The sequence below is a fragment of the Pelophylax lessonae genome (genome assembly GCF_965119305.1).
Source record: "Pelophylax lessonae genome assembly, chromosome: 1".
Classification (NCBI taxonomy): Eukaryota; Metazoa; Chordata; class Amphibia; order Anura; family Ranidae; genus Pelophylax; species Pelophylax lessonae.
In genome coordinates this window covers 381,324,881-381,352,858 of record NC_138768.1, presented here as the reverse complement: position 1 = coordinate 381,352,858, position 27,978 = coordinate 381,324,881, and the positions used below count along the sequence as shown (strand labels likewise).

Genomic DNA, 27,978 nt, shown 5'->3' with positions numbered 1-27,978 from the left:
GAAAGCTGAAACACTGACAGTGTGCAGGAGACCTACATGGCATCAGAGATCTGCTAGATTTAAAGCCGCAACCGGCTGAATTTTGTTCCATCTATGCCCAGGTTAAGGATTGAAAGGTAAAGTTGAAAAGTAGCCTAGAGCGTCACACATTTCCTGGAAATGAAAATACCAAATATTCAAATGCCGTATATTATATTTATTTAACGAAATAAATGAAAAAAACATTTAAACATTTTTTTTTTTAGTCATGACATAATAAATAAAAATGAGAAAAAAAAAACACTATATTGCCTTTATAATATTGCTTGCTATAAAAACTAACACTGTATTACTGAAGGTGCACTTGAGTAGGTTGCAGCTCTGTTTGCATATTTGTCGATGTCTTATATTTAGGAAAAAATACAGAAATAACTACACACGTGATATTTTAAACTCGTATTCTACTTTTGGATCTCCGTAGTGGTGTAAGTCAAGATTTTCACCTTTAACACAAAGCCAGAGGTTTTGGTTATCTTTGCAGCAAAATTGATATGTTTCATTGCCAGCATATTTCAGAATGAAGAGATGTGTGCTGTCATTTTGCTGGTCTTGAATTTTCTGAAGAAGAAAAAAATATATATTAATACTAATGGCACAAATGATTATTCATCCAATAAGACATTACATACAGTGCCTTAAAAAAGTATTCATACTTCTTGAAATTTTCCACATTTTGTCATGTTACAACCAAATATGTAAATGTATTTTATTGGGATTTTATGTGATAGACCAACACAAAGTGGCACATAATTGTGAAGTGGAAGGAAAATGATAAATGGTTTTCCAAATTTTTTACAAACAGACATCTGAAAAGTGTGGCGTGCATTTGTATTCAGCCCCCCTGAGTCAATATTAGTAGAACCACCTTTCATTGCAATTACAGCTGCAAGTCTTTTTGGGGTATGTCTCTACCAGCTTTGCACATCTAGAGAGTCACATTTTTGCCCATTCTTCTTTGCAATAAAGCTAATATCTGTCAGATTGGATGAGAGCGTCTGCAAAGAGCAATTTTTAAGTCTTGGGACAAATTCTCAATTGGATTAAGGTCTGGACTGGGCCATTCAAAAACATGAATATGCTTTCATCTAAACCATTTGACTGTAGCTCTGGCTGTATGTTTAGGATCGTTGTCCTGCTGGAAGGTGAACCTTCGCCCTAGTCTCAAGTCTTTTACAGATTCTAACAGGATTTCTTCTAAGATTGCCCTGTATTTGGCTCCATCCATCTTGCCATCAACTCTGATCAGCTTCCCTGTCCCTTTTGAAGAAAAGCATCCCCACAACGTGATGCTGCCACCACCATGTTTCACGGTGGGGGATGGTGTGTTCAGGGTGATGTGCAGTGTTAGGTTTCTGCCACACAACATTTTGCTTTTAGGCCAAAAAGTGAAATTTTTGTCTCATCTGACCAGAGCACCTTCTTCCACATGTTTGCTGTGTCCCCCACATGGCTTCTCACAAACTGCAAAGGGGACTTATTATGGCTTTCTTTCAGCAATGGCTTTCTACCTGACACGCTTCCATAAAGGCCAGATTTGTGGAGTGCATGACTAATAGTTGCCCCGGGGACAGATTCACCCACCTGAGCTGTGGATCTCCTCAGCTCCTCAAAAGTTACCATGGGCCTCTTGGCTGCTTCTCGGATTAATGCTCTCCTTGCCCGGTCTGTCAGTTTAGGTGGATGGCCATGTCTTGGTAGGTTTGCAGTTGTGCCATACTCTTTCCATTTTTGGATGATGGATTGAACAGTGCTCCCTGAGATGTTCAAAGCTTGGGATATTATTTTATAACCTAACCCTGCTTCAAACCTCTGCACAACTTTATCCCTGACCTGTCTGGTGTGTTCCTTGGCTTTCAAGATGCTGTTTGTTCATTCTAACAATCCCCTGAGGGCTTCACATAGCAGCTGTATTTATACTGAGATTAAATTACACACAGGTGCACTCTATTTACTAATTAGGTGACTTCTGAAGGCAATTGGTTCCACTAGATTTTACTTAGGGGTATACAGTAAGTAGTAAAGGGGAATGAATACAAATGTACGCCACATATTTCAGATGTTTGTAAAAATTTTGAAAACCATTTATTATTTTTCTTCCATTTCAGAGTAATGTGCCACTTTGTGTTGGTCTATCACATAAAATCCTAATAAAATACATTTACATTTTTGGTTGTAACATGACAAAATGTGGAAAATTTCAAGGGATATGAATACTTTTTCAAGGCACCGTAAATGCATATACAAAATATGCAGGACTCAAATCCAATTGTAGTTCTTGGTTGTGAGTATCTCGATCTGCAACAGTTAGCCAGTACATAATTAAAGTAGCTCTTAACCCCATCTCTAAAATATAAGGTAAGATTTGACATAATGTAATTTCAAATTTTATTTAAATCTTTTCAAATTTACATTTTTCATCAAAGAATACTGATCATGCCATGGCACTTCCTTTTATCAAGTGATATCAAGTGATATTTGTCTCCCATTTTATCTCCTGCATTCCCATCCTGTCAAAAGTGTTCTTGGTTGAAATCAAAACAGCTGCCGGTGATTACATCTCTTGGCTTGACCTCCCTGTTCTTTCTATGCAGGCTGCTCAGCTCCCCAGGCGGGGCTTTCCCCCTTTTTATATACAATACAGGGTGGAGGGCAGAGCCCAGAAAATCCCGGGAAAACACAGAGTCCGCTTAACCCCTTCCAATCCAGGTAGCCTCCAAAACTACAGCTGCCTTAAACCCAACACCTGTAAGCACCTGCTTACACATTTGTATAGGTTTGCATCTCTGATATACATTTACAGTCTAGGTTTGTTCTTTCCCTTTTGGATTATTTTTGAAAAATAAGAATATTGTTTAGTGTAATTTTAACATGCAAGCACATTTTTGCCAGTGAATCAAATGCAAGCAGTCTGTTTTTTAATTTATTTTTGGTATTCGTGACTATAAACACAACCTCTTATATTTGCTCCAAGTTTCATGAACCAGCATCAATGTTTTTAGAGCCGTAAAGACATTAATGTGGATACAAAAACCTCTGGTAAATATACTGTATATAGACGTTGCAGAAAATCACCGATTGAAACTGTACCTTGAGGTGCACTCCTTTTGGGGATTCTGTGTAGGCTAGTTGGAATGCATCGTTGCTGGTATTGAAAAGCAAGGCTACTACATTGTCTCTCAGTCCAGTGGGGTCTGCATAATAGATTATGTCACATTTACCTGGATAACATGAATAATATCCATTATTTTTGGATATGGTTTTACCAGCACAAAATATCAAAGAGATCTGTTTTGTATAAATTCTAGGTTCCTGCCAATCAATGCTTGCAAAAGAAAAAAATACCTTTGGAATCAATCTACATAGAATTCACAGTTATGTATAGTACTGTATATAAATGTCATCATTCATGTAGAGAGGCTGGTGTTGGCGAAATAATCTTGTTAGATGCCTGATAACTCCCCTGTTAATGCCTTTTTCTGCTTTTTGTTATCAGATGGATTGTACCATCTTTGTTCAGGCATCATCCAAGGTTTAGCATTTACTTCCTTGATTCATGCACTGGCTGAGAAATGACACAATGATGTGAATACCAGTTCCTGTATTTTTTCTCAAAAGCCTGGCATAGATCAGCCCTCAGTGCTTCCTTTCAACTGTTACAAAATTACAGTGTGATAACTTTTCTCTAATCAATCACTGCCACCAGCTATAGCCAGCAACACTGATAATTGTACTCTGATGGCTGGGAAGGCTCCCATGCTGGTAGAATTCAATACCACAGTGGAAGGATTCTCCCATCCACACTGTCAAGACACAGGGTCAGGGGTCCTGCAGCCTCATAGGACAGTCAGAGTAGAATGAAAATTCCTCCTACAAGCTTTATCCAGACACTGATAGAAGTCACAAGCCTGCTATATACTGCTTATGAGAAAAGGTATTTAGATATTCACTAAAATAATCATAGGCGTGCGCACGGGGTGTGCCGGGTGTGCCCAGGCACACCCTAATCACCCTCAAGCCCCCCGTGGCCGCCGCCCCACCACTTTGTCTGCTCTGCCCCTGGCTCACTGGCTGGCTTCGGCTTGGCGGCTCGGCCGCTCAGCTCCAGACTGAATCCGATCCAGCCGGAGCCGCCCACTGCGGAGTGGTGGGGGGAGAAAGGCGTGCGGTGCGGACTGATCACTTGGTGAGGGACTGTCTGGGGGAGGGACTTGCAGCGGCCGCCCAGCGCAGCGCGGGAGAGAACAAGGCCAGCAGAGAACCAGCAGAAGAAGCCGGCGAGGTGAGGACGACGACAGGACATCACACTAGGACAGCAATTCAGCAAAGAAGGGGGGGGGGGGGGGGAGAGGCCAGAGAGCCTGAAGTTTGGTGACGCCGGTCTGTGGTGCTGCAAGAAAACCTTGCCTCAATGCCTGGGGACAGGTGAAAAAAAAGGTAAGAGTAGTAGTACTGACTGTACTGTACTAGTGACTGAGAAGTAAAGGGGATCTATTTTATGGGGAACCTGCCCTTGCCTCTCCTGCTGTAAGGGGGGATCTATATGGGGGACCAGGTCCTCCATATAGATCCCCCCTTACAGCAGGCCAGGGTGACGTGAGGTCCCCCATATAGATCCCCCACCTCATCCTGGCCTGCTGTAAGGGGGATCTATATGGGGGACCTCACCCGGGCCTGCTGTAAAGGAGGATCTATAAAGGAACCTGCCCTGGCCTGCTCTAAAAAGGATCTATGGGGACCCTGCTCTAAAGGGGATCTACACAAAAACGCAGCCAGGTGACCCATGGTGGCCATCTTGGGTCAGCTTTTGAAGTCCCCGTTCCCCAGGTTTTGGCGCACAATTGTGAGTGGGTAGTGTAGGGACAGGTACCCCATATGTTAGGGACAGTACTAGCAGCAGGGAAAGGTCCCCCATGAGTAAAAGTAGCAGAATGAGTTTTGGGGTGTAATTCCACATATGCCCATGGCATGTGTAAAAAATTTCTCATTAAAGTGACAACTTTGTATAAAAAAAGAAAGCCTTTTTTTTGTAATTGTACAAAAACTTTATGGACTCGACATGCCCTCTGCAAATACCCTGGGGTGTCTACTTTCCAAAAAGGGGTCATTTGAGGGGGGGGGGGGGTCTGAACTGTCCTTGCATTTTAGGGCCTCCAAAACTGTAATAGGTAGTCGGGAAGTGAAATGAGGAAATTACACCATATGAAAACTTGAAGGTGGTCATTGGTTTTGGGTCCCCGTATGCAGCTAGGCTCTGAAAGAGACTCACACATGTGGTATCCCCATACTCGGGAGAAGTAGCAGAACGTGTTTAGGGGTGTAATTCCACATATACCCAATGCATGCGTGAGAAATATCTCATTAAATTTCTAGCTCAAACTTGTAGGCAGGTGCAATCCGCTGCTTCCACTGTAGGTGGTTCCCTACCAGAGCAACATCACAACTTGGAGAAGAAGTCAGGGGAAACTTGGTTTTTCTGTAGTTTCCTGGTTCCTGGAGACAGTGTTTTGGTTGGCTACACTGCATCCAGATGACTCTTGTCCCTGCTCCCTAGGTTTTGGCGCACAATTGAAAGTGGGTAGTGTAGGGACAGGTACCTCGTCTGTCAGGGACAGGTACCTCGTCTGTCAGGGACAGTACTAGCAGCAGGGAAAGGTCCATGAGGAGAAGTAGCAGAATGTGTTTTCGGGTGTAATTCCACATATACCCATGGCATGTGTGACAACTTTGTGTAAAAGGAAACTTTTTTTTTTTTTAATTTTGCAAAAACTTCCATGGACTCGACATGTCTCTCAGACAATACCTTGGGGTGTCTACTTTCCAGAAAGGGGTCATTTGTTTGGGGGGGATTTCGTACTGCCTTGGAATTTTAGCACCTCAAGAAATATGATAGGCTGTCAGAAATTAAAAGCTTTCAGTATACTGTATATACCATAGTTTGTAGATAATATATCTTTAGCGCAAACCAATAAATGTACACTTATTGGGGTTTTTTTTTTTATTTACATGCAGCAGAATACATTGTGGCCTAAATTCATGAAGAAATTAGATTTTCTTGGATATGCTTTATAATAGAAAGTAGAGAAAACATTGTGGTTTTATTTTTCAACATTTCAGCCTATTTTTTGTTTATACTGTATCTCAAAAAATAAAAACTACCAAAAGAATGCTCTATTTGTGTGAAGAAAAAAGATAAAAATTAAATTTGCATATAGTGTTGCATGACCTCGCAGTTGCCAGTTCAAATAGTGGAGTGCTGGATAGCAAAAAATGTTCTCGTCATGAAGGGGTAAAACCTTCCTGAGATTAAGTGATTAAAAAACAGTTTGATATCACTTTAGATAAGCTGACAATATTTACTGATGACTGTAGAGATTTTCTAAGCTCACTGCAATATAAAACAGGAAAATCAACGTATTTAACAAGACCATTTCTCGTTTTAAATACATCAATCAGTCTAGGCTAGCTGTATCTAGTTTCAAGAATTTAGAGCAACTGACCTAAATCAAACATGTAAAAAGTTATTGTTGCATATAGGTTGTGATTCTTTAGCTCTATTTGTTTCATGTTTTATTTATTTATTTTATTTTATTTATGTTTACTTTATGTTATGTTTGTACAGGGATTAAAGTGATTGTAAACCCTCACCTTGTAAAACAACCCATTCTGTTTAAAGCAGAAATGAAAGGCAACATTTTTGTGTATACATATAAAAACCTTTAGAAATACCATTTTCCTTTTTTTTTTTGATAAGGCCTCTTTCACACTAGAGCGACTTGTCCCGTGATTTTGGGCCGCAAAATCGCATGACAAGTCGTTTTCCATTATTTTCAATGAGCCCCATTCATATCAGTGCATTTTGAAGTCGCACCGACTTCAAAGTAGTTCCTGCACTACTTTGCCACGATTTTAATGCATTTTGAGGCATATAGCCTTGCCCATGCTTTCAAAATCGCGGCAAAAATCGCGCCGCGAAATCGCGGCAAAATTGCGTTGCAATAGTGTGAAAGGGGCCTAAGTGATCACATTTTCTCTGTTCTCTGGAGAAAAACAGAAGAAGTACACTGAGTTTCCCAGTCAAAGTTTCTGCGGGACATGTCAGGACAAGTCTGATCATTGGAGCAGCGCAAGCTGAGTTCCAAGCATAGCTAGAGTTTTTTTTATAGGACAGCAGAGGGACTGACAGAAACACCAGGGATTTCACACTAAGGAAGCAATACAAAGAAAATAAGATACTTTTTCATACAAGTACATGGTACAGTATCAGGAATATGAAATTATGGGTTTACTGTACATACACTTTAACCACTTAAGCCCTGGAAGATTTTACCCCCTTCCTGACCAGGTCCTATTTTGCCATAACGGACAATTGCGTGGTCGTGCGACGCTGTACCCAAATTAAATTGAAGTCCTTTTTTTCCCATAAACAGAGCTTTCTTTTGGTGGTATTTGATCACCTGTGCAATTTTTACTTTTTGCGCTATAAACAAAAAAAGAGCGACAATTTTGAAAAAATAACAATATTTTTCACATTTTCTTATATGAAATCCCCCCCCCCCCCCAAAAAAAAATGTAAAAATCTAAATTTTTTAACATTTTAGGCCAATTTGTTTTCTGCTACATATGTTTGGTAAAAAAAAATTGCAATAAGCGTATTTTGATTGGTTTGCGCAAAAGTTATTGCGTTTACTAAGGGAAAGATTTTTGTCATTTTTATTGTTTTTTTTTAACGAGTAATGGCGGCGATCTGCGATTTTTTTTTGCGGGACTGCGACATTGCGGCGGACAGATCGGACCCTCGACTGACATTTTTGACACTTTTGGGGGTACCAGTGACATTACTACAGTAATCAGTGCTATACATATGCACTGTTACTGTAAAATTGACACTGGCAGGGAAGGGGTTAACTTTATTAGTGATCAAGGGGTTAAGTTTGTCCCTAGGGGCGTGCTTCTTACTGTAAAGGGGTGTGGCTAGTGATGTAACCACAGAGACATACGATCCTACATAGCAGGATCGTATGATCTCTGCAGTTAGATCAGGGAGAATGACAGGCGGCTTTGTTTACATCAGCTGCCTGCCTTTCTCCCTCTGCACCGGGTGGACATCGGGTCCGCCGGTCACACGCGCAGACATGTTAGGGAACGAGCAGGGGCGGGAGCGCGCCTCCGGTGGCACGCGCGCGCTCGCCCCCTACAGGCTCACAGGCTAGCGACGTAGTACTACGTCACTTTGCCTGTACGGGGCTGACCGCCGCAGTAAATGTACTTGCGGCGGTCGGCAAGTGGTTAAAGAAGAACTATAGGCAAAGCTTTTTTTATTTGGATAAAGCAAGTGAGGGTTATAACCCCTGTCAAATTTTTATGCCATCTGTGTCCCATTGCAAGATTTCCCTTCATTTCCTGTCCCATAGCCAAACAGGAAGTGAGAGGAAATCACTGCAAATTAAGGAAATTCCTTGGGAACCCCCAGGTCACCAGAACTAGTGTCCTCTTTGGAAGATTTCCCCTCTATTACTTTTCTAGGGACAACACAAAATTGGGGATTTTCTTTTACTTTCACTTTGAATGAGGATGGTAAACAGGAAAAAAAGAGAGGGAGAATCTAACTAACGGGGGCACCGACGACAATAAAAACCTGACAAGTGTTCTAATCCCTCTCCACTCTATCCAAAACTAAAAAAAAGTTTTGCCTTTAGTTATACTTTAAGGCATTTCCAAGTTCTCAAAAAACTTTAAGATGGTTGGTGGTGACAAAAGGAAAGAAGACCTAATAAATATTTTATTTAACACTGGTATTAAATTGGAACAAGGAGGGAGTTTGCTCGTGGCAGGTGATCCAAGGAAAAGTGCCACATCCCTAATAAGAATACACAGGAAAAATTCCCCTGGATTTGGGATTTTTTAGGCACACAAATGTAATTGATTCAAAGATCTATGCAAAAATTATATTATTTATTAAAGTGAAAAAACATATGAGTGTATAAACAATAAAAGCATTACAGGCGTTATATAACCATCAAGAAAATAACCATGAAACCATCAAGAAAATAACCATGACCATAAGATGACAGGAACCAATGCCCAATATATTTCGGAAAGTCAATTTCCTTCTTCAGGGGAGGTTCAAATTGGAAAGTGTTCTGACAACAAAAAACAACAGAAAAACAGAAAAACACTTACATGGTTAATCTTGCGATAGGTGTAAAGCCTGTAGGGTAGCTAAAAACAAAGCTGGTTCACCGCAAATGTGGATTCACTGTCATGAACAGATATGTCCCATAGGTCAGACAAGACCACTATATTGGAATAAACCGTGGTATGATTTCAAATGTAGACCCCCTGTCTCCAGGTCAGTGTGGCCACCTGAAGTCCCAAAAGGAAGGCCGTAACGCCAGAAGACTGACAATATGGACCAACTAAAAAGGGAAATATATAGTAAATAGGGGATATATTAATTGTAAAGTGAGTGGGAGGCATCCTTCCTAGATGATGAGACCTTGTCTCTGTACACGGACCACATCTCCATGTGGACGCGTTACATTGATGACGTGTTCCTCATCTGGGAGGGTCCCCTTGAATTATTATACACATGCCTGGAAAGAATGAACAGGAACGATTTCAACCTACTCTTCACTATGAATTGGGATGCTAACCGCGTCACGTTCCTAGATGTTGAGATTTTCAAAGGAGAGGATGGTACCCTACACAGTAGCCTTTATCGATGGTATTCCCCGCCTACGGCGGGGAATACCATCCTCCATGGCTCAAGTTTTCATCCTGAGCCATTAATCCGATCGATTTCAATTAGCCAATACTTGCGCTTAAGACGCAATTGCAGCGACTTGCAAAAATTCCAACTCGCTGCAAATGATTTGCGCGAAAGACTAACACGAAGAGGCTACTCTAAAATGTCTCTCAAGAAAGCGTATAAAAGGGCTCTCCTTAGTGATAGACGGGAACTTTTAAATCCTTGTAAACGTAACAACACCAATGATAGTAATAACATCAGGATAATCACCCCTTACATGTACCAACACAAGAAAATCAAAAAATTAGTGACCAAACACTGGCACTTATTAACTTCTGATCCTATTTTAGGACAATATCTTCCCAGCACACCAGGTTTTACTTACAAAAGAGCTCCGGCGCTCCGTGACAAGCTTGTCCGGAGTGAATATAATAGCAGGGACACAACGTGTTGTAAGTATAAGGGTACCTATATATGTGGTTCATGCCACTACTGTGGCTACATGTTGACCAAAAAATTTCCCAGTCTACCTAATGGCCAAATCTTTAAGGCACGACATTTTGCGAACTGTCGCACGATCGGTGTTGTCTATTTACTCCTATGTACATGCGGATGCTTTTACATAGGAAAAACTAAACAGGAGTTCTGGCGACGCGCATATCGTCATATTCTCAGTATGCGCAAGCCAGACCCTGAGCTCCCTCTGGGACGTCACGTTGCTTGTGTTCATGGGGGACAATTCCCCAAAATTAAATTCCTAATTTTGGATCGTATCCATCCCAGCTCCAGAGGAGGAGACTGGAACAAAAGTCTCCTCCAACTTGAGCTGAGATGGATACACTCCTTAAGAGCCACTGAGCCCCCTGGTTTGAATGAAGCAATGTCGTTCAAACCATTCTTAGAGGGATTCACTTCGGTGGGGGATGGAGACATAGACTTAGTCCACCCTCATCTGTACTTTATGTCACCATCAGTATTTCATCATTTCTATATTTCTATATATACCATCTTTTCATTATTAAGTGTCTACTACATTCACCCTATGTATCTTTCTCTATGTATATACTTGTCAAAGGAGTAGTTAATTCCGTTTCACTGCATAGGAACATTCACTGTCAGACAATTAATATCTAGATTCCACTGAAGTATCCACTTATTCTTACTCATTTTTGTTAATCTTATCTTCCGGATATTTTTGGGACTGTATTTTGCCAAGATATTCGGTATGAATCTAATCTAATGCCAAAGTTACAATTAACCATTATTGGATGATTTTTATATGTGCACCCCCTTTTCTCTCCTCCTCTGTGGCCCCCCCGGCACGGGGAGACAGAGCGCCATTGGCGCTCGTTGTCTTTGGCTGGTCCTGCCCACTGCACATCACTGCAGACATGGGTTGAGCCAGCCAAGCGGAAACCGGATGCAGATCTCTGCTTCCGGTTCCGTGACCCGTGCCGGTGGAGCGCGGATGCCATTTCCGGTTCCACCAGCGCTATGACGCCAGTCATGCGCACTCCTCATGGCGGGGCTGTCCTGGGGTCCACGGTCCGGGAAGCCCCGTAGGCTGAGCGCCAGCTGATGACAATCCGGCCAAGATAAAGGTACTATATAAATACATTCATTTTCCCTTCATTTCCATACTCCTTGGACTGCGCTGGCTGATCCCCAGGTGTGGTGTCCGCTTTGTCATTGTCGCACAGGTAACCTTTATCCCCTACATTTCCCTATGGGACACACTGGACTCCATCTTTTTGATGACCCAGGTGTCTGACTTTGGAGCTTTGAAACTCACTTTACAATTAATATATCCCCTATTTACTATATATTTCCCTTTTTAGTTGGTCCATATTGTCAGTCTTCTGGCGTTACGGCCTTCCTTTTGGGACTTCAGGTGGCCACACTGACCTGGAGACAGGGGGTCTACATTTGAAATCATCCCACGGTTTATTCCAATATAGTGGTCTTGTCTGACCTATGGGACATATCTGTTCATGACAGTGAATCCACATTTGCGGTGAACCAGCTTTGTTTTTAGCTACCCTACAGGCTTTACACCTATCGCAAGATTAACCATGTAAGTGTTTTTCTGTTTCAACATAGACAGATATACAAGCTATTTCAAAATAAACATATAACAATGTATGTATATGATGCTATGCTAATATTTGTGCTGTGTATTATACCTTCACAATGTATAAAGACATAATTATATTGCTGTTGTTTTTTGTTGTCAGAACACTTTCCAATTTGAACCTCCCCTGAAGAAGGAAATTGACTTTCCGAAATATATTGGGCATTGGTTCCTGTCATCTTATGGTCATGGTTATTTTCTTGATGGTTATATAATGCCTGTAATGCTTTTATTGTTTATACACTCATATGTTTTTTCACTTTAATAAATAATAAAAAATTTTGCATAGATCTTTGAATCAATTACATTTGTGTGCCTAAAAAATCCCAAATCCAGGGGAATTTTTCCTGTGTAAATTGGAATAAGGTGGTGCTTGTGACATTTACACAATTTTAACCGGTTGCCGACCGCCGCAAGTACATATACTGCGGCGGTCAGCCCCGGCCAGGCAAAGTGACATATGGGTACGTCACTAGCCTGTCACTGGCTTGTGAGCCAATAGCGGGCGAGCGCGCACCCGCGGAGGCGTGCGCCCGCCCCGGCTCGTTCCCTAAGAAGTTAGTGCGTGTGACCGGCAGACCCGATGTCCGCCGGTCACTCGCGATCGTGCGCCGTGAAGGGAGAAAGGCAAGCGGCTAATGTAAACAAAGCCGCCTGTCATTCTCCCCTGTGTAAAAATGGAGATCAAACGGTTCTACTATGTAGGACCATTGATCTCTGTTCTTACACCAGTAGCCATGTCCAATGACAGTTAGAAATAGAAACACGCCCCTAGGGACATATTTAACCCATCCTTCCCCAATAAAGTTAACCCCTTCCCTGCCAGTGTCGTTTTTACAGTAACAGTGCATATTTATTGCACTGATTACTGTAGTAATGTCACTGGTACCCCCAAAATTGTCAAAAATGTCAGTCAAGGGTCCGATCTGTCCGCCGCAATGTCGCAGTCCCGCAAAAAAAAATTGCAGATCGCCGCCATTACTCGTTTAAAAAAAAAAAAACAACAAAAATTACAAAAATCTTTCCCTTAGTTAGTAAACGCAATAACTTTTGCGCAAACCAATCAAAATACGCTTATTGTGATTTTTTTTACCAAGCATTGGTAGCAGAAAACAAATTTACCAAAAATGTTAAAAAATTTAGATTTTTACATTTTTTGGGGGGGGGGGGGGGAATTTCATATAAAAAAATGTGAAAAATATTGTTATTTTTGCAAAATTTTCGCTCTTTTTTTGTTTATAGCGCATGATCAAAAAATCGCACAGGTGATAAAATACCACCAAAAGAAAGCTCTGTTTGTGGGGACGTCAAATTCGTTTAGGTACAGCATCGCACGACCGCGCAATTGTCCGTTAAAGTCACGCAGTGCCGAATTGCAAAATACCCCCCGGTCGGAATGGGGGTAAAATCTTCCGGTGCTTAAGTGGTTAAATGCGTCACCGTAGCTTTACATTGATGTATTCCAGAAACAAATATGAAAAAGCACCTGGAGTCCCTAAAGAGTTTGCCTCAGTCTTTTCTAAGCCTTTGTTTCTAATTTCAGGCCCGATTCACATATACAGCTGCGCTCATAGATTTACATACCCTTGCAGAATTTATGGTTTCTTGGCCAATTTTCCGAGAATATGAATGATAACAGAGGACTACATCATGGATTTACGGTAGTTGGCTTCTGACACAGGTTATAATGAAACTGGCCTGATAGAACAGTACTGACTAGGCCTATCCGAGACCTTAAAAGATGAACTAGCCAGAGTTGGGGTACCCACTTCCTTGGAAGGTCTGATCCTTCTGGTCACCCAATTAGATTGCTGCTTCCATGAATGAAGAAGTGAGAGACAGTTTCCAGCTAATTTACGGTCCTTGGGTCTCTCAGGTCTTGTGGCTTCTGCCCCACCTTCCACCTCCTCCTCCTCTGAGGAACCCATGCAAATAGGCATGGTCCTTCGTCCACTAACTGAGGAGGAATGCAAGAGACGTCACTCTCAAGGACTTTGTCTCTACTGTTGGAAAGCCGATCACCAACTACAATCATGGCCGGTCCGACCCGCAACCTCACCTGGGAAGGAATCCATAGCCCCTTCTTCCTGGACGTCCACTGTTCCATCCGCCTCCTCTTATTTATTTGTTCCTCTCTCTCTCCAGTGGGGAAGTAGAAATCACCAGATAACAGTCATCATCGACTCAGGGGCCAGTGGCTGTTTCATAGATCAGACCTTGGTACGATCCCATCATCTGCCTATGCAACTAAAGTCACACCCTTTATCACTGTATGTGGTAGATTGGACTCCTATCAAGACAGGACCTGTACTACATGAAACAGGCCCCATCTGCCTCCTCCTTGGTCACCACAAAGAGACTATCAGCTTGGATATTGTACCTTCACTAATGTTTCCACTTATCCTTGGCCTTCCCTGGCTCTGCATCCACAACCCGGCCATAGACTAGATTAAACGCACACTCACCATCTCTTCCACCTTTTGCACCACCACTTGCTTAAAGGAGACACCTATGCATCTGCTCACGATGAATCCCGACCCTCCAGTCGCCTTACCAGACAAATATAAGGAATTCCAAGATGTCTTCAACAAGAAGAATGCGGATCGATTACCCCAGAGACATCCATATGACTGTCCAATCGACCTGCTCTCAGGCGCTCCTATCCCCTATGGATGCACATTCCCTTTCTCAGAAGCTGAGCTCACACACCTTAAGGAGTATATCTCTGATAGCCTCAAACCTTCCACATCCCCACCAGGAGCAGGCATATCCTTTGTTGGTAAGAAAGTTGGAGGTCTTCGCCCATGCATTGATTACCGTGCCCTGAATCGCATCACTATTAAGAACCGATATCCCCTACCTCTGATACCCGAGCTCCTAGATAGATTAAAGAAAGCGAAAATATTCTCGAAATTAGATCTACGAGGTGCATATAATCTGGTTTGTATTCGTAAAGGAGATGAGTGGAAGACGGCATTCAGGACACGTTACGTGTTACGTGTTACACTTTGAATACCTTGTCATGCCCTTTGGGCTCTTGTCACGGAACCATGAACCAGACGTACAACAACAGATAAGTGAAAATAAGAAAGCTTTATTGAAAAACAAGCTGTAAAGCAAAAGTCCAAACGGATAGCGAAACTGATGCAGAGTCTTTTGCGAAGCCAGGGGTCAGGAACCAGCAGGGTAGTCAGACGAAGCCAGGATCAGGAACCAGCAGGGTAGTCAGACGAAGCCAGGATCAGGAACCAGCAGGGTAGTCAGACGAAGCCAGGATCAGGAACCAGCAGCAGCAGCAGTCTTAGAAGCATGTGAACACAGGAGGACCAAGCAGGGAACTGAAGCCACAGACCTCCTATATATATGAGCTAGGCATCCAGCTCCTCCCAGTGGGAAGGAGGAGCCGCAGGGTAGGAGGCTACAAGAAACCCAGAAACCAAGATGGCCGCCAGCACATGTCAAACGAAGGAGAACAGCAAGAAGGTAAGACCATGACAGTACCTCCCCCTCAAGGGCCCCTCCTCCGCGGAGTAAAGAACGGTTTCTGAGGGAAGCGTGCGTGGAAGGCTCGGAGCAAGGCAGGAGCATGGACATCTGCGGAGGGAACCCAGGAACGCTCCTCTGGACCATAACCACGCCAATGAACCAAAAACTGCACCCGACCGCGGACCAGGCGTGAGTCCAGGATATTGCTCACCTCATACTCCTCACGATTGCCCACTCGGACTGGACGAGGCCGAGGAACCGAGGAAGTGAAACGATTACACACCAGTGGCTTCAACAGGGAGACATGAAACACGTTGGAGATCCGCATGCCAGGAGGAAGCGCAAGGGCATAGGCTACCGGGTTTACCCTGCGAAGCACTCGGAAGGGACCAACAAAGCGAGGCGCCAGCTTGGGAGTGGGCACTCGAAGGTTGAGGTTGCGGGTAGACAACCATACACGGTCTCCGACCTGGTAGGAAGGAGCAGGCGCTCGTCTGCGATCAGCCTGGAGTCTCTGGCGCTGCGCAGAGACCTCAAGGGACCTCTGGATCTGTACCCAAGAAGCACGTAGGACGGAAAGGTGATCCTCCACAGCCGGAATATCCTGGGGAGAGAATACCTCCGGTAACACGGCAGGTTGGAACCCATAGTTGGCCATGAAGGGAGACGTCCCAGAGGAAGAGTTCACCGCCGTGTTCCTGGCAAACTCAGCCCAAGGCAGGAGGTCAACCCAATTGTCTTGGTGATCGGAGACATAGCAACGAAGGAATTGCTCCAAGGCCTGATTGGATCGTTCTGCGGCCCCATTGGACTGAGGGTGGTAGGCCGAGGAGAAGGAGAGATGAATCCCCAACTGGGAGCAAAAGGCGCGCCAGAACCTGGACACAAACTGACTCCCCCGATCCGACACAATCTCCTTGGGCAAACCGTGCAACCGGAAGACCACTGGGCTGGGGCCACTGTAAGACAGCCGAAACCTTCTCAGGATCCATGGAGAACCCCTCAGCGGAAATGATGTAACCTAAGAAGGTTACCTGGGATCGGTGAAATTCGCATTTCTCAAGCTTACCGAACAGCTTGTTCTCTCGTAACCGTTGCAACACTCGTTTGACATCCAGAATGTGGGTCTCCATGGACTCAGAATATACCAAGATGTCATCCAAATAGACCACCACACACTGCTGCAACAGGTCACGGAAAACATCGTTGATGAATTCCTGAAAGACTGCGGGCGCATTGCATAGCCCAAAGGGCATAACCAAGGATTCATAATGACCGGTCCTGGTGTTAAACGCGGTCTTCCACTCATCGCCCGCCTTGATCCTTACGAGGTTATAGGCCGCCCTCAGGTCGAGTTTGGTAAAGACCGTGGCCCCTTTAAGGCGATCGAACAGCTCGGAAATCAAGGGTATCGGGTAAGCGTTCTTGATCGTGATGCGATTGAGACCCCTGTAATCGATGCAAGGCCTCAACTCACCGCCCTTCTTTTTCACAAAGAAAAATCCAGCCCCTGCCGGGGACGAGGATTTGCGAATGTGTCCGCGTGAAAGCGCCTCCCTCACGTACTCCTCCATGGCCTCATTCTCCGCTACCGACAGTGGATAGACTTTGCCACGGGGAGGAACGGCACCAGATTGTAACTCGATGGCACAATCGTATGGGCGGTGCGGAGGTAGGGCAACCGCGCGCACCTTATCGAATACATCCCGGTACTCCTCGTATTCAGGGGGCAACAGAGAGTCCGAGGAAGTACACAGCAACTTGACAGGCCCATGGATGCAACTAGCCCCACACTGCGGTGACCACGAGAGGATCTCGGCCGATCTCCAATCGAAAATCGGATTATGCTTCTGGAGCCAGGGGTACCCCAAGACCACCGAGTAGTGTGGAGACGAAATAACCTGGAAGCAGACCGACTCTCTGTGAACAGCACCAATGGCTAACCCCACTGGAAGGGTCTCATGAGTCACGTGTGGCGGCAGAAGGGGTCTGCCGTCTATCGCCTCAAGAGCCAGAGGAGAACCTCGAGCCTGCAGAGGAATGGAATTGGCGGCAGCGAATACACTATCAATGAACAAACCACCAGCACCAGAGTCCACCAACGCCTGGGTCGTCACCGAGCCCCCGACCCAGGAGAGGACAACAGTGATCAGTGGTTTGTCAACACGGGAAACCGGGGGCGAGGAGACTCCACCCAAGATCTGCCCCCGACAGGATCTCAGGTGCGAGCGTTTCCCGGACGGTTCGGACATGCCAACCGAAAATGCCCACCGAGACCACAGTACATGCATCGGCCCTCGCGTCTCCGGAGTACCCTCTCCCCCTCGGACAGGCGAGCAAACCCCAGCTGCATGGGTTCACCCCCAGACAAGTCATCCCCAGGAGGCGTGGGAGGAGAGGGAGGCACGGGTGGGACAACAAAGGTAGGCGCCAATCTGTTAGGAGGCCTCCGCAGACTCTCCTTAAAGGAAGGTCTCTCCCTGAGTCTGGTGTCAATCAAAATCAGGAAAGAAATAAGAGACTCGAGCTCCACTGGTAGGTCCTTAGCTGCAACCTCATCCTTCAAGGCATCCGAGAGACCATGAGAGAAAGCAGCGACCAGAGCCTCATTATTCCAGCCCACCTCTGCTGCCAGGGTACGAAACTCAATGGCGTATTCAGCTACGGATCGTGAACCCTGTCTGATGGACATAAGGAGCTTTGCAGCAGAGGCAGCACGAGCCGGCACATCGAATACCTTCCGAAGAGAAGCAACTAAACCGGAAAACTCGGCAACCACCGGATTGTTGTTCTCCCATAAAGGGCTGGCCCAGGCCAAGGCCTTGTCCGAGAGCAGCGAGATTAAGAAGCCCACCTTTGATCTCTCAGTAGGAAAGGCATGTGGCAGCAACTCGAAATAAATGCCCACCTGGTTAAGGAAACCTCGGCACTGAGTTGGCTCTCCCCCAAAGCGCTGTGGAAGGGGGGCAGAACCGGACATACCCCGAAACACCGCAGGCGCAACAACAGGTGTCGGGGTAGACTCTGGCGCAACAACCGGAGCGGCAGTAGGAGCGGGCCCAGGAGCGACAACCGACCCATCGCCAACGGGAGCGAAATGAGCCGTGCGTTCAAGCAGGGTTTGCAACGCCACGGCGAACTGACCCAACAGGTGATCCTGCTGATCAAGTCTGGCAACCAGCGAGGGTAGTGAGGATGGCCCTGTACCGTCAGAATTCATGGCCTGTGGTACCGTGCGTTCAAGCAGGGTTTGCAACGCCACGGCGAACCGACCCAACAGGTGATCCTGCTGATCAAGTCTGGCAACCAGCGTGGGTAGCGAGGATGGCCCTGTACCGTCAGAATTCATGGCTTGGTCCTAATGTCACGGAACCATGAACCAGACGTACAACAACAGATAAGTGAAAATAAGAAAGCTTTATTGAAAAACAAGCTGTAAAGCAAAAGTCCAAACGGATGGCGAAACTGATGCAGAGTCTTTTGCGAAGCCAGGGGTCAGGAACCAGCAGGGTAGTCAGACGAAGCCAGGATCAGGAACCAGCAGGGTAGTCAGACGAAGCCAGGATCAGGAACCAGCAGGGTAGTCAGACGAAGCCAGGATCAGGAACCAGCAGCAGCAGCAGTCTTAGAAGCATGTGAACACAGGAGGACCAAGCAGGGAACTGAAGCCACAGACCTCCTATATATATGAGCTAGGCATCCAGCTCCTCCCAGTGGGAAGGAGGAGCCGCAGGGTAGGAGGCTACAAGAAACCCAGAAACCAAGATGGCCGCCAGCACATGTCAAACGAAGGAGAACAGCAAGAAGGTAAGACCATGACAGCTCTGCAATGCTCTGGCTACATTCCAACACTTTCTGAATGATGTCTTCCATGATATACTAGATTCTTTCATTGTAATATATCTAGATGACATCCTGGCCTTCTCCTGCTGAACACAATGAGTACATGAGGCAAGTGCTTCTCCTTCTTCATGAGCACAGACTCTATGCTAAATTGGAGGAATGTGTTTTTGATACTGAACCAGTGGAATTCCTGGGGTACATAATACAAATGGATCCCCATAAGATCACAGCTATCCTGGAATGGCCTATACCCAAAGACAAGAAGTCTGTACAGCAATTCGTGGGATTCGCCATCTTTTTTAGGCGTTTTTTCAGAGGTTTTTCCCAGGTATGTTCCCTCATAACAGCCTTGACTAAGAAACACGACCAGTTCACATGGACCAGCCAAGCTCAAGAAGCCTTTGAGAAACTAAAGAGACTGTTTACCCAAGCTCCTATCCTCATTCAGCCCGATACCACAAGGGCCTTCTTCTTTGAAGTAGATGCCGCCAATATTGCCATTGGAGGTATCCTGTCCCAAAGAGGAGAGAAGGATGACCGGCTCCATTCCGTAGCATTCTACTCTTGGAAACTCCTGCCCGCTGAAAAGAACTACGATGTGGGCAAAAGGGAACTTCTTGAGGTCAAGGGCACTCTAGAAAAATGGCGCCATCTATTTAAAGGAGCACCCTTACCTATAACCATATTTACAGACCACCGTAATCTAGAGTATCTACGTGCTGCCAAAAGACTACATTCCTGTTAAGCCTGCTGGGCCTTGTTCTTCTCCAGATTCAACTTGCAGATCACCTACCGCCCTGGGTCAAAGAATCCATAAGCGGATGCCCTGTCACACATGTATGAAAAAACAGACTCAATAGATCACACCCAAAAAAACATTCTACCCCCACACAATTCCTAACAATACAGGTCTCACTCCTAGGTCGTATACGCAACTCAGCGGTCCAACCGCCGGTTACTGTACCTCCTCTGACCCAGAAACAAGGATTGTGGTACCACAACGAACAGCTGTATGTACCACCCTCACTCCAGTCTGAGGTAATTGGCCAGTTCCATGATACCCTCTCAGTGGGCCATGGAGGAGTTACCCAGACACTTGAAAACATTAGCCGTTATTTTTGGTGGCCTTCTATCAAGACGGACATCAGGGATTACGCCCTCTCATGCAATGTACTGTATGTGCCCGGTCAAAGACCCCAAAGATAAAACCAGTGGGCCTTCTACAACCTCCGGCAGTTCCTCAAGGGCCATGGACTGACATAGCCATTGACTTTATTGTGGGTCTACCCCTATCACACAAACACCACACCATCATGGTGGTAGTGGATAGATTCACAAAGATGGCACATTTCATTCCTTCCATAGGACTCCCATCTGCCGGCAAGTCCGTCTCCTTGTTCCTGCAAAACATATTTTGCCTACATGGATTGCCCCAAACCATAATCACTGATTGAGGTTCTCAATTCACCTCCTGTTTCTGGTTCCATTTTTGTTGTCACCTAAAGATTCAGCGCTGTTAATCTTCAGATTATCATCCTCAGATTAACGGACAAACAGAACGTACCAACCAGATGTTAGAACAATACCTTCGCTGTTCACCACGCATCTTCAAGACGATTAGCCATCTTTGCTTCCCGCAGCAGAGTTCTCCTATAACAACCACATGCACCACTCCAGCAAAATTACACCTTTTTATGCCAACTATGGGTTCCATCTATGTGCCTTTTCTTACCTGCCTTGTCCTAATACAGTACCCGATGTAGCCTCAAGTCTGAACAAACTCAGACAACAAAGGCATATGTTGTAATGGACCCTGAAAATAGCACAACAACACTACAAAGGATATGCCGACAAGAAAAGGTCCCCAGCACCCACCTATGTGCCAGGGGACAAAGTCTGGCTGTCTACACAGCATATGCATTTGTCCTGCCCCTCATGGTAGTTGGGACCACGCTACATAGGGCCTTTCACTGTAACCGAGATCATATCTCCGGTGGCTGTCCGTCTAGATCTCCCTTCCACCTACCGGCTACACCCGGTTTTCCATGTGTTCCTCCTAATACCATGGAAACCCAACAGATTCCCTTCCCGTATTGTTGCTCTACCCACTCCAGTGGTTGTAAATGGCTCTGAAGAATTTGAAGTCCAGGAGATCCTCAACTACAGACTTCATAGGGGAAATCTGGAGTATCTCATCCACTGGAAGGGTGTCATGGGTCTGACCCCTGCTACTGTTTACCTGCTTCTGTGAATTGATCTCCTTTACGACCCGGCTTGACTTTTGGACTTCCCTTGCCTTCTGCCTGCACCTGACCTCGGCTCACCTCTGACCTTGAACCTGCCTGCTCCTTTGGATTCCATGCCGCTCGCCTGTTGTTGACCCGGCCTGTGAACTGATCCGTTTGCCTGTGAGCCCCAGCATGAGAGTGGACTCGGGCATTCCAGCCTTCAGCCTGCCTGCTGTTTGGATCCTCCTACCTGCTGGTTGTCTCCTCTAAAGTATCTGGGACCTAGGAGCTGCCCGCCAGGCCCTCATACCATTCTGCCCCCCCCTGTGCCACCTGTCTGTTCTACCAGGGGCAGCGAGTCTGATACGTAAGGGAGGCCTTCCTCTGCACTATCGGGCTCATCAGTCAGGTACGTGAGAAAGTGACACAGGGGTATGACCCATAGGTTAGAGCTTTCCACAGGAGACACCCGGGTCGGCCAACCCTATTTCACACCCTGAGGTCACGTCTAGAGAGGGGGCACTGTCACGCCACTGCTGTGTACTTATCCACTCCTGGGCACCCGTGGCGTCCTCGTGGCGGAGTCAAGGCACTTGCGGCTCTCAGAGACCTCTCTCCTGGGTATGCGGCAGTTCCCTCTCTCCCTCTCGCCGCCGAGGTCTGCGGAAATAAAACGCTGTCGCGGCAAGATAATGGTCGCCATGTGGACCCGTCTTCCTCCACAGGGAGGAGGTGGAGGGCTGCTGGTCTGGTAGGGGAAGGAAGGTCAGGGACTATGGTGCAAATCAAAATGGCACCGGGTCCCTGACTTCCCTTTAAAGCTCCTGTGTGCCCCACCTACTGGTGGGAGGTGGTCGGTCATTTGATCTATTTAAACCAAGCACCCCTTCCAGTCAGTGCTTGGTTATTTTCCTTGCTCTAGTATACCTGCCTTTTGTCCTGTTTCTTAGCCCCTGTTCCTGGTGCCTGACCCTTGATATTCTGTTTGACTCTCCTTGCCTGCCACCTGACTTCTTTTGCCAGCCAATTGCCCTGACTTCGGATTGACTGACCTCGCTTTCTGCTTCTTCCAATTAAAGGCCTCCGTGCCACCACAGACCCTTCGGGACCCTGTCCCCACTTCCAAGTGCTCCTGAGGGTCGTGGTTGTAAAGGAATGCTGTTCCATTGCAATTGGGTTCCGTCACTGCTGCAAGACTCCAGGAAGGTTGTGACAACTACTATTACAAAATGTTGTGGTGAAACCTATGAACAAGACTGTATCATGGATATATTTTATGAAATGTTGTGTGGCATATTAGCATGTTTTATATTTATCTACAATATAGGGATTTTATGTAATAGTTGTGCCTCAAAAATCCCATCCTTTACATTACAATACAGAATAAACAATTTAGTTGTGGACTTCAGGTCAAAAAAAAAGTTTGCTATGTAACTTAATAAAATGCTGAAAGAGCTCTTAAATTATTCAGGGACATTTATGACCTCAGTTCAGTTGCATATCCAGGGTATAGCATGTATGGCACATGCCCATGGCGCTTTTTGAATGGGAACACCATTTGACTCAGCAGTAGGGATGGCCAGGGCTGTACTAGGCCCTGACCCTGTCTGCCCCCAAAGAATCTTGTGACACCTGTAAACTGTCTGTGACATGAGTAGTTACTATGAAGGAAGGCTGTCTGTGAGTTAGAAGACAGCTCAGTATGTGACCGAGGATGGGCTGAGACTGTACTCTGTGATCTGATGCTGTACTACAAGGAGGGTGAGCTGATCAGGAGGACTGAAAGGAAAGACAGAAAGTAGAGAATAGTGGATTCTAATTTAGAATGGGGGGGGGGGGGCTCTGATGTATAGGTGGCCTCTGATGTTTATGGTGGGTGCAGATAGGGGGGCTACGATATGAGGGGAGCTGCGATGTGAATGTAATAAAAGCGGAGTTCCGGCCTCAAATACCTTTTTAACTAAAAATACTCCTATAATACTAATCCATTGCCCTTTACAGAACCGCTATTCTCATACTTACAAGGTATTGGATTTTAGTCAAAATCTTACTTTTAAAAACGCTGTCTGAGCGCGGCCATCTTAGATGTGGGCATCTGAAGCCGCAGTTTAATCTGCTGTGTCTTTCTTCCTGATTCCAGGGAGTGTTCGGGGAGTTCTTCCTGATTCCAGCCTCCTGGGAGTGATGACAAACAGCTCCCAGGACGCAATGCAAAGGCGGAAGTGATGTCGGCGGCCGCAGAGAGGGGGAGAAGGAATCAAAAATGCCCTGAAAATAAGGTAAGGGACCCCCAAAACATCCAAACAGAAGTGCACCCTGTCATTGATCTTTAGGACTATATGTCCAATGATTCTGTGTGCGCTGCCATACTGTGAATGTAGGCAGTCGCCTACTGGAGTATGTGGTACCTTACTTTCTGTTGAGATATGGTTTGGTATGGGTTAAGAGTTGTGTAAGCACTTTAATGTGCTAGCAGGCTGCCCAGGGGGCTAGGAAGGGACTAGAGCTCTGCCCCCTTGTGGAGGGCTATAAATACAAGGGGAGGCAACCTATCAGGGTCTTTTTGGCCTTCCACGTGGGAATGTACAGGAAGGAATGCTGCAGAATGTAGTTCTACTCTTGACATGTGTCCTCCCTTTTATGGATACCCAGTTGGTGTACCTGAAGTGGACTCCTCTCAGATGGACTTTTGCTGTACGGACTTTTAACATTGCATTAATGTATCAGATGAGAAGCCTGAGTTAGGAGGAGTTGGGATTATGTTCCAAGAGAACGTCTGGTCTGACGTTCCTGGGAAAAGACGTACATGTAAAGAGTACAAAAGAGCAGGGGGGGGGAAAGGAGTTCAAGAGAACACTATAAAGGGTTAACAAGTGGTGAAAGCTGAAAAGTAAAAGGCTATATTGCCGTTTCCATGAGTAACCGGAGGAGTATTGGGTGCTATAGCTGCCAGCCAGCAGAATAGTGTGACTTAGCAGAGATAATGGAGAGTTTTGGTAGTGAGGGAGTTTCTGAGCTTAACACCCTCCCTAGCGACCGGTGACCCATACACAGGACCCACATCATGGCATGGAGCCACTGTGTATCTAGCCTGTATGTCACATAAGAGAGAGAGGATTCCTGGAAATACAGAAGCTCAGAAACATGCAGAGAGTTCACGCTTAATGAATACAGCTAAGAAAGTATGAATCACTGTAAAGTGCATTGTACACAACGAGTCAATTACATGGAGGAGAACTTGCTCGCTTCTATCTTGGAGTGCCGTATTAATGCTGATTTCATGAATGTGGCCTCTGCCTGTAAGCACAGGCATTAGCGAGCACAGTTTACCCCGCCCACATGCATGCCCCTTTACACAGCACCAGAGTTCTGCCTGTAGTGCTGTATTCGGGCACATGCGCAGTACAGGCAGCACTCTGGTGATGTGTTTTTTCTCTCAGTCCAAGTCTATTAGTTCCTCACAATCTACAAATTTGTATAAAAAATTCTAATCATTAAATATGGACCAGCAAATAGGAAAAGCTGTAAAACCCGTATCAAATTTGAGATTAAGGTAAATATTACAAATATGACTCAGACTGTAGTTCCTGAAGGTGCACTATAATCTCTTTTTATATAAGAATGATAATAAAAATGCACTTATTTGGTTTGTCATTGTGTCATTGTCATTGTGTCATTCATAAGGACTCTTTGTTGGACAGAACTCCCCTAAGACACTCTTCATCCCTCTTTTACTCATTTTTTACTGATAGGGAGATTAAAAGTGAGCCACTGTTTCTAAAACATTGAGAAGATGACCAAGGAATTGTGTTCTCCCAAGCTCAAAAAGACAGTATAGTCCTTTTCTCGCATCCATTGCTTGTAAATATCAAGAAAGTAGCTAAAAATTTCAGACTAGATAGTACAGGACACCCAATGTCCTTCATCAGATGTTCCCACAAGTGTCAGACCATTGTTGGAGATGCCTAGGGGCTGAAGGAACCCTTTCACATATCCATTGGGAATGTCCCAAGTTGAGGGAATTCTGGGATTCTCTAGAACTCAATGCCTCTGGAAATATCCCCAGCAGCTTACCTACTGTATGATACCCCTCTTTCCATTAGGAAATACAAGGGTTCATTGCTCAAACACCTCCTGAATGCTGCGAAGGCCTGAATCCCAGCAATGTGGAAACAAATCTTGCACCCTATTATCTCACAGTGGCAAGCTAGGGTCACAGAATTACAACAAATGAAGGAGCTCACCATGGCTCTGAGGGAGCAAGAAGAAAACGTCTAAAAAATTGGAGACCCTGGTGGCTTTTATCGATGTAGCCAGGGCAGACGATCCCTCCACTCATCTGACTGCTCCCCCCAGCTGGTGTCGGCTTGTGATCCTCTGCCATCCTACACCAGTTTAGTACACAGCTGCGGGTATATGTATATGCAGACTTTCTCCTCACCGCTGCTGACAGGAGCAGCTGTGAAGCACTGAAGCATGTACCTGTGTCCCCGCATGGGAGCGGGCTTTATAATTATCCCTCCCTCTTCTCTCTGGGTAAAAAAACTAGGAAGGAGACTCAACACAGTAGTCCTCTGGCACCAAGTCCTCTATTACAAGACACTGAAAAATAAATCAATCCTTCACAGGTGAGGGATTAATTTATATTTTTGATGGGAATTATAGTTCTTGAAAGGGGTGCTGCATCATCTTTGTTAATGGAGACTATGACTGCCGGACATCAGTTCCCACAGTTTCCTGTTTGGAGAGAAGGAGAGTTTTCACTGATTTCCCAGGCAAAAATTGAGGTGAGAGATAGCATCACTGTATCTTCAAGGTCTGATCTGAGAGACTGTGGCCTATGAGGATTCAGGACCTGATCACTGCAGTTGCCGATAGCCAAGCCCTTAGGACCTGCCAGGAAGCGGTGAGCTAAACCATGCATCCTAAATGCCCGCCACACACTGTTAGTCCAAATAGAGATTGCCCTACTTGGCAACCAGTCCCTTATCATTCTGCCCCACTCCTAAATGGACAGTGCATCACCTAAAGAAGGGCCTCACCAAGAACCAGCCAATGTTGAATTCCAGGCGCCAGGGACTTTCAGGCACCTTCAAGGGTACCCCATCCACTAAATACTCATACACCCACTTACTGTTGGGGTTGTATGCACAAAGTGTACACCAGTACCCTTTATAAATCTTCTGAATTGGTTGAGATTCTTTAGAGACTCTCCTTATCCAGCTGTAGTTTAGTTTAGTCTTGCTATAACTTTTGAGTGTCAGCTAATGGGTAATTAACCATTTCACCCTTCATAGTGTTCTTAAGCCTATATAAATACATTTTTTAATTATCCTTTTATTGTTTACTTTGCTTTAATACATTTTTTTAATTATCCCCATGCAGTTTGGGGCCTTTTTCCTGTGCATTCTTAGTGCAGTAGCCCATTACCCATAAGTCCACAGGTGTAAATGGCTTTAAATCTAAGACCAAGTGTGTCAATGGGGACCGAGCGCTTAAGAGAGTTGGGGCAGAACAGAGGATCCATCATCACCAGCAGCTCCTGCAGCGGTAGCGCTAAATTGAGGTCAAACTCCATTAACTTCTTTACCGGAAACTCCATCCTGAGCCCTAGCACTTTTAGGTATCCACTGAGTTAGCTGCTTGGATAATGAGGGTGGAAGGGGAAGTATCTGGACGAGCCTCTTCTCCCCTGCTCTCTTTCCCCCCAACCCAACCCAATCCCTACCTGTGGAATTCTGCTGGTTTTCTCCTAAGCTCTTTCCCTTTCTTTCCCTTCCCTAACCCTGTCTATCCGTATCTTAGCTTTACTCATTTTTCTAAGATACATTCTAGCCCTTTCAAATATTTAAAAAAGATAACTTAAGAGGGAAGACAGCTATATTCGTATCTCGTATAGCTTACAGTACCTTGTATGGATACCTTATGATGTCCTGCTCTACGTGTCTGTAACACGTTACACATGTCTACATTTTGATATGTTCTTTCCTATTGAATAAAGGATTTAAAGACTTTTTGTTGGCATCAGCTGGCAAATGCAGAACCAAGCAGCAGGTAATGACAAGTTAGAGTTACCTAATCACGGCAAACATTGGTCAAAACGTTCTGGTAATCTTGATTCACAATGATTACCGCAATACTCGCACTTTGTTTACTCAGGTATCATTATTAATGTCACTATCAAACACCGCCTTTGTTTGCTCCAGATCTCCTTAGCATTTCCCACAAAACAGTAATTCTATAGGAACATTTCCTTTTCTAACATGTAAACTAATTTCACTCCAGATATTTAAGTGTAAGTGATACACAAGTCATTTAGAAGTTACCTTCATCACTTTCCTCCTCCAGGTAACACACCTTTGCTTGTAAATAGTACGGATTTGCAATAACCCACTGCTGGTTGATTGCAGTTTGTATATAGCAGGTCTTGCGTTCAACTGAAATAAAAAGAAATCCGATGGTAATAAGCCAAGCTAGATATGATCCATGGCAGAGCAATAAAC

General features: G+C 45.2%; 1 long non-coding RNA gene across 1 annotated transcript; it reads right to left on the bottom strand.

Annotated features, from left to right (window-relative positions):
* Window positions 1-382: 382 nt before the first annotated feature.
* LOC309544343 lies at window positions 383-27,912 on the bottom strand. The gene is made up of 3 exons (XR_014224849.1): window positions 27,802-27,912; window positions 3,127-3,257; window positions 383-597 (listed from the first exon to the last, which is right to left on the bottom strand). It is a non-coding gene; the product is annotated as an uncharacterized lncRNA (long non-coding RNA).
* Window positions 27,913-27,978: the final 66 nt, after the last annotated feature.